Raw genomic sequence first — 6,268 nt, forward strand, 5'->3', positions numbered from 1 at the left:
CTCTGTGATGAGGCTCCAGGTGAGTTTCACAGTAAGAGCTCTGACACACCAGGCACATCTTCAGCGCTTTCATCTTTATATCATCACAGACGTCACAGAGAACCTCAGATTTACTCAGACCAGACTTTTCCTTAAAGTGCTGCACAACCTGTCTGAGTGCTGTGTTGATCTTGAGGTCGGGTCTTTTACTGAATGTTTCTTTACACAATGGACAGTTGTAGATCTGACTGTTGTTCCAGCACTGGTTCAGGCAGCTCTTACAGAAGTTGTGTCCACATGGAGTGCTGACTGGATCAGTGAACACATCCAGACAGATCGAACACTGGAGCTCATTTGACAGAGCTGAAGAGGATGATGAAGAAACACCATTTATCATCTAAATTGATCATTGGTTTATAAATACAAAGCAAATGATTATATCAAGAAACAAAACTCATCAACAATTAGGATCTCATGAAAGAAAAATAAATTCTAACTCATTGTCATTTGATATGATTTTATGACACTTTTCATATTATCATCCTTTCTTTCATTCTTTCTTTAGGTTACTGACATAATGGAGGTGCATCCAGACTCCTCCTTCTCGTCTCGGTTGGTTTTTGTGCTGCTGATGAAAATTCTGCCATCACTCAGAATTTCACTCTTTTTGCTCTATTCACAGTAAACAAAATATATCTCATGAAATATGACCAGGAAACATGTGAATATAGAAATGTCAAAGTGATTTCATAAACTGTTAGCAGTCAAACATGCTGTTCGGGTACAAAGTACACATGAGTACAAAGTACACTGATCAAAAAGAACTGGTTTTTAGAGTGTTGACTTGAATAAAAAAAAAAGGATACAAAAACTAAATTGATCACAGAATCTCAAACCTGGCTGCATTTAAATGTTTATTTTTAATTCAATAGTTTATTAGTTTAGTTTTTTTTTTTTTACAGAAGTAATTACAAATTATTGGAAACAAATGGGGCAAAAGAAAACAATATCAAGTATCAAAACCACAAAATGTTTTCACACAAATCAGTAAAATATCAATGTAAAACATAAGCATAGTTTTTACCTTCAGCTTTCAGTTTGTCTGCAGTTCATGTACTTCCTGATTCTGTTGTGCGACAACGTTTCTGCACACATCAAACTTTAAATCACAATCCACAAATGATGTTCTCTTAATACAATTTTGATACCATTTCAGTGAATATATGTTCTGTTGTTTAAAAGGACTATTTTGCCAAATTGTTCAGTTTAGTTTTCCATGCACTGAAAGCTCTCACCTGTAGTAATGTCACAGCTCCTCCCTTCTCTTCTCAAGGAAATGAAGCACGTCAAAGTGTACCTCTGTATGTACCTCAGTGTGTTAGATAATAATGTTTTGTCACAAATTATATAGCATATTTCTTCACATACTGTTTGCATTTGCATAAGTTTTAACATTAAAATCATTACTTTAATATTCAATATTAATTACCTTAGGTTTGTGCATTTAAAAACTGCTGTGGCACATTCTGCATTATATTTATCAGCACTTTTCTACAGATGAAAAAGTAGGTAAAAAAGCATCACAAACTCCACTATTGACCAAAAAGCATGAATGGATGCATACTTTGAAACAGATGATAAACAATCCAGGTGACATACTACTTCAATCATGCATTTTATTCCAAGTGGGATGCAATAACCTTCACATTATATACGGTATGGTACAGATATTACAGGATGCATCTTGAGACCTTGAATGTATCTGAATCTAAAGTTTACATAAATTTCAGTTTCCTCTAGCAAAACTTGTACACTTTATTATTATTATTATTATTATTATTTAAATAAAAAGTAAAAGCTGGAAAACCACTGAAAATATAAAAATGACATCTCTTCATTTAGCAAGTATTCATAGCAATAAAAACTTATTTTCATGTTCATTTTCTTGGTGTAAATTCGTTCATTGTATCTGACGTGAGATGATCAGTGGTGTTGCAATTTTACCTTTTTCATTCTTACAAGGGCTAAAGAATGGAAAGAGTTTCTCAGTGAAAGACTGACTAGTGAAAGAAAAAATATGAGATCTGGATTCCACATCATAAAAGGAGACCAGACCCTCCTCGTAATCCACAAACACACCTACGACCTGAGGCTTCACTCTCAACGACAGAGGGACAGGGGAAGACTCACCAGCCAGATAATTATTCCCATTCCTCAGAACTACTATCCAGTATCCAGCTTCTGGGATTGCGGTGATAATTCCCTTCCTGTTAATGAATTCACTGGCCACTCCTAAATCCCAATCAGTCATTCCCTTTACCTGCACCTCAAAATAAAACCTCCCTGAGCTGAATCCCTCTTTTGCCAGGACACAGGGACAATAATCAAACCTCTTTGGGTTGTCTGGGAGTTCAAGCTTAATATCTCCATATCTCACTTGTTTTCCATGATCAAACAGAATGAGATTTGGATGAGCTGTATCAGGATCCAGAGTCACATCCACTAAAAGAGAGAGATAAGATATAAAAAAACATCTTCACAATACAACAAATTATATTTGTTTAATATGGAAAAAAATTTATTGTCTAGACCTTGGTAAAGTTCTTATTTGTGACAATGTGAATAAGCACATAATAATTGTACCTGCATGTTGCTGTATCCTCTCCAGCACTGTGGAAACAAATAACTATAAAATATTATGACAGAAGTTTTAATATGATACAAGAACATTGTGTGTTCAGTTCCTGTTCTCTGATGGAAGTTTGTGTCTCTGCTGGTTTTTCTTATTGCTGCTTATAAATTACTGACTGTTACAGCCACTGAGACTTCTCACCAGCCCCCTCATTATATAACTACCACCCAAATATTGAACCGCGTGGTTCTTGGACTTCATTTCCCAGTATGCTCTGCCTGGACTTGTTATTGGTACCAGTTGTTCATCATTTATCATTGTACTATTTATACATATTCTGCTCATTTGCTACTGCAACAGTTCTGAGCATTTCTCATTCTGTTGAATTGTCTAACCTGTTTTGACCTGTTTGCCTGCTTTTAACCACTGTTTGTGCATTGCATTACATTTATATTGCCTTCCTGTTGCCGACCTCTGACTGTTCTTCAATGGACTGTTTGCTGTCTCTGCCCTCTCTGGATTGATTACTGCTTTGATACCTAGATGCCGATCTCTACCTGTTTGACTACTGCATTGTTTACTGCCTTGCCTTTTATTCCAATAAATGCTGCATATGGATTGAGAACCTGACTCTGACTCGTTCACATTGACAGTGATGAATATATATGACTGTATATATTTGATTGTATCTGCTCACAATATTCTGTTCCCTTTCAATGCGTCAGTTGCTGACACTTTGGGGAAACTCAGTTTCTCCGAAATACCGTAGCCTGATTGAATCACATTTGTGCACCACAATCTTTGAGTGAGCTCATGCCAGCTCATATCTCCCCCCGCCCCCATTCTTCCACAGCTTCCGACGTGGAGGAACGGCCGACAGAGGACTCCGCCCCCCTGCCACCTAAGGAACAGAGTGATGTCAGGCCCAGTTTGTACGCCAAACTCATCTGCATTCTCACCAAAGCTGTAGAGTTTGCCCCACCAAATGTGCGTGCATCCAGTCATTTCACTGCAATTATAGAAAACCAACAAATAAAAAACAAACACCCCCACAAAAAGAGCACGTCTTCTCTGATTGTGGTGCTCCAGTCCCTGGCCACTCGAATCCAGGCTTGGGAAGCCACTCAAGGTGTGTCAATTTGCGGGTCCTGGAGATGATCTAACAAGGTTACTCGCTTTGAGGGCATGGTCAAGTCCAGGGTCGGTCGGTCCAGGGCAGCCAAGCTCACAGTTTGAAATAGAGTGTTTACTAGCGAAGGGCACTGTACAAAAAGGTCCCAGCAGCAAGTCAGGCTTCTACAGCCGCTACTTCCTTGTTCCAAAGAAGGATGGCGGCCTCAGGCCCAGCCTAAATAAGATGGCCATTCAGAATGTTAACATTGAAGCAAATCCTCTCACAAGTTTGCCCGGGGGATTGGCTTTTCTTGTTGGATCTGAAAGATGCTTATTTTCATATCCACGTATCCCTGCTCCTCAGCCATTTGGAATGCTTGGGGTTCAGGATCAATTTGTCCAAGAGCTCACTGTCTCCCAGCAAGTGAATCTCATTCCTAGGGGCAGTCATTGATTCGCCCCAAATGTGGGCCTGGCTATTGCTAGAACGCTATCTGAAAATTCAGAAGCTGGCAGCGTCATTTAAGTTCAGGGTCTTGGTTCTCATCAAGACTTTCCAGAGGCTGCTAGGCCAAATGGATGTGGCCTCCTCAGTAGTGCCTCTGGGCCTTCTGCACATGCAACCTCTCTATTTTTGGCTTAAGGCCTGCGTTCCGTCACACCTGAGATGGCTCAATCTCAGGATGGACCACAGCTGTATCAATGTGTGTGATGGTAGCCCAGCGTTCGGTTCCTGGTTGGGCCAGGAACGGCATTGGCACATCAAATGCCTGGAAATGATGACAGTTTTTCTGGCACTGAGAGCCTTCTTACCAGATGTGAAGGGGCACCATGTCCTGGTCCGTTCGGACAACATAAACCCTCAGGGAGGTCTCAGGTTAACAAGATGCCTCCTACTGTGGGCACATCGCAACATCTGCTCTATGAGGGCAGTGCACGTGCCGCACAGAATGAACCAGAGGGGGGACATGTTGTCCCGGAGTATCTCCAGGAAAATGGAGAATGGAGACTTCACCCCCAGACGGTTCAGATGATTTGGAACATCTTCGGACAAGTGGAAGTCAACCTCTTTGGAGAAGACTTTCAAGAGCTCTCAGTGAACATTTCCTGCCTTGATTTTGGCCCCAATGACTGTAAGGTCATACTCAAGCCAAGGCATGTACCTAGGGTGCTTTCCACTCCGTTCAAGGCACAGGTAATAACTCTCTTGGCTCTCCTGGACTCCTTGCCAATGCTTATGCCTGGTCCGGGCCCTTATGGCATTTTTCCACTGCATGGTACAGCACGGTACGGCTCGGTACAGTTCACTTTTTGGGGGTTTTCCACTGGGTACAGTACCTGGTACCTGGTACTTTTTTTAGTACAATCTCGGTTGGGGTTCCAAGTGAACCGTACCGTTACCAAAATGTGACGTGTAAACTCTGTTGATCATGGATTGGCCGGAGAGAATCGTCACTACCTGCGTCACTGAACTTGCGACACAAACACAAAAGAACCGCTAGATTTAAATCAGCACAGCCAGCGAAGCATCGAACGCAACCGTTTTGAACAAGCGCACCTTTTTTTAACAACCAAAATGTTTTGTTGTCTGTTGCGGAAGTACAGACGTTCCTCTCGTTGATAGCAGAGGAGCGGATCCAGCTAAAGCTTGAAAGGTCTGCACCAACCAACAACAAAATTACTGACAATTGAAAATTTGACATTTTCTTACCAGTTCTGCTGAGTTTCTCATCTAGAGTCTCCTGCAGGTGAACCAGTGCTTTCCTCAGAGGTTCCACACTCAGCTGAGTGTCACTAATACTGATCTCAGCACAGCTGCTGGTGTATGTAGGTCTGATCAGCGATGGGTAAATCTACAGCAGGAGAGAGCAGAAATCCCTCAGCATTGGGAGTGTTGTGCTGTGATGTCAGCAGACAGAAGTACACTGACCTGTAAGAGGTGCAGGTGATCCTCAGTGTGTGAGAGCTGCTCCAGCTCAGTGTCCTCTTTAGCTCAGTGATCTCCTGCTCCAGCTCTTTAATCAGCAGCTTAGCCTGCTTCTCTGCTGCTTTCTGCTTCTGCTCCATCATCTCCAGCAGCTCAGACTGACATCTCTCAATGGAGCGCATCAGATCAGTGAAGAGCTCAGTACTGTCTGCTTTCTCTTTTTCTGATGATTCCTGTTAGATCAATCAAAAAGAAAAAAAAAACTTTTATTAAATTTATATTTTTTAAATAGTTCACCCAAAAATTACAATTCAGTCATAGTTTACTGTAAGTAGTGAGATGACAAGTGCATTATATTTCAATCCTTTTAAAGCCAAACATTAGCTTTGTGTGACCAAAAGACCAAAACTTTAGTCATTAATCAATGAAAATCTTCCATCAACAACATTGGACATTTGAGATTTTGATGGGATAAGTAGGGAATAATGACTTAAAGGGGTCATTGGATGCCCATTTTCCACAAGTTGTTTTGATTCTTTAGGGTCTTAATGAAAAGTCTGTAACATAGTTTGGTTAAAATTTCTCAATGGCAGTGTAAAAAACACCTTTTTTACCCC

At 40.9% G+C, this 6,268-nt stretch overlaps 1 long non-coding RNA gene and 1 pseudogene across 1 annotated transcript; both read right to left on the minus strand.

The window, feature by feature from the left end:
- Positions 1-19: 19 nt before the first annotated feature.
- LOC107708767 (uncharacterized) lies at positions 20-1,152 on the minus strand. Its single transcript, XR_001636408.1, has 3 exons — positions 1,064-1,152; positions 554-651; positions 20-342 (listed from the first exon to the last, which is right to left on the minus strand). It is a non-coding gene; the product is annotated as an uncharacterized LOC107708767 (long non-coding RNA).
- A 787-nt stretch (positions 1,153-1,939) lies between these two features.
- LOC107708766 (E3 ubiquitin-protein ligase TRIM39-like) overlaps positions 1,940-6,268 on the minus strand; it is an 8,803-nt pseudogene continuing 4,474 nt past the window's right edge.

This window comes from Sinocyclocheilus rhinocerous, unplaced genomic scaffold (assembly GCF_001515625.1).
Source record: "Sinocyclocheilus rhinocerous isolate Xijiao unplaced genomic scaffold, SAMN03320098_v1.1 scaffold5345, whole genome shotgun sequence".
NCBI lineage: Eukaryota > Metazoa > Chordata > Actinopteri > Cypriniformes > Cyprinidae > Sinocyclocheilus > Sinocyclocheilus rhinocerous.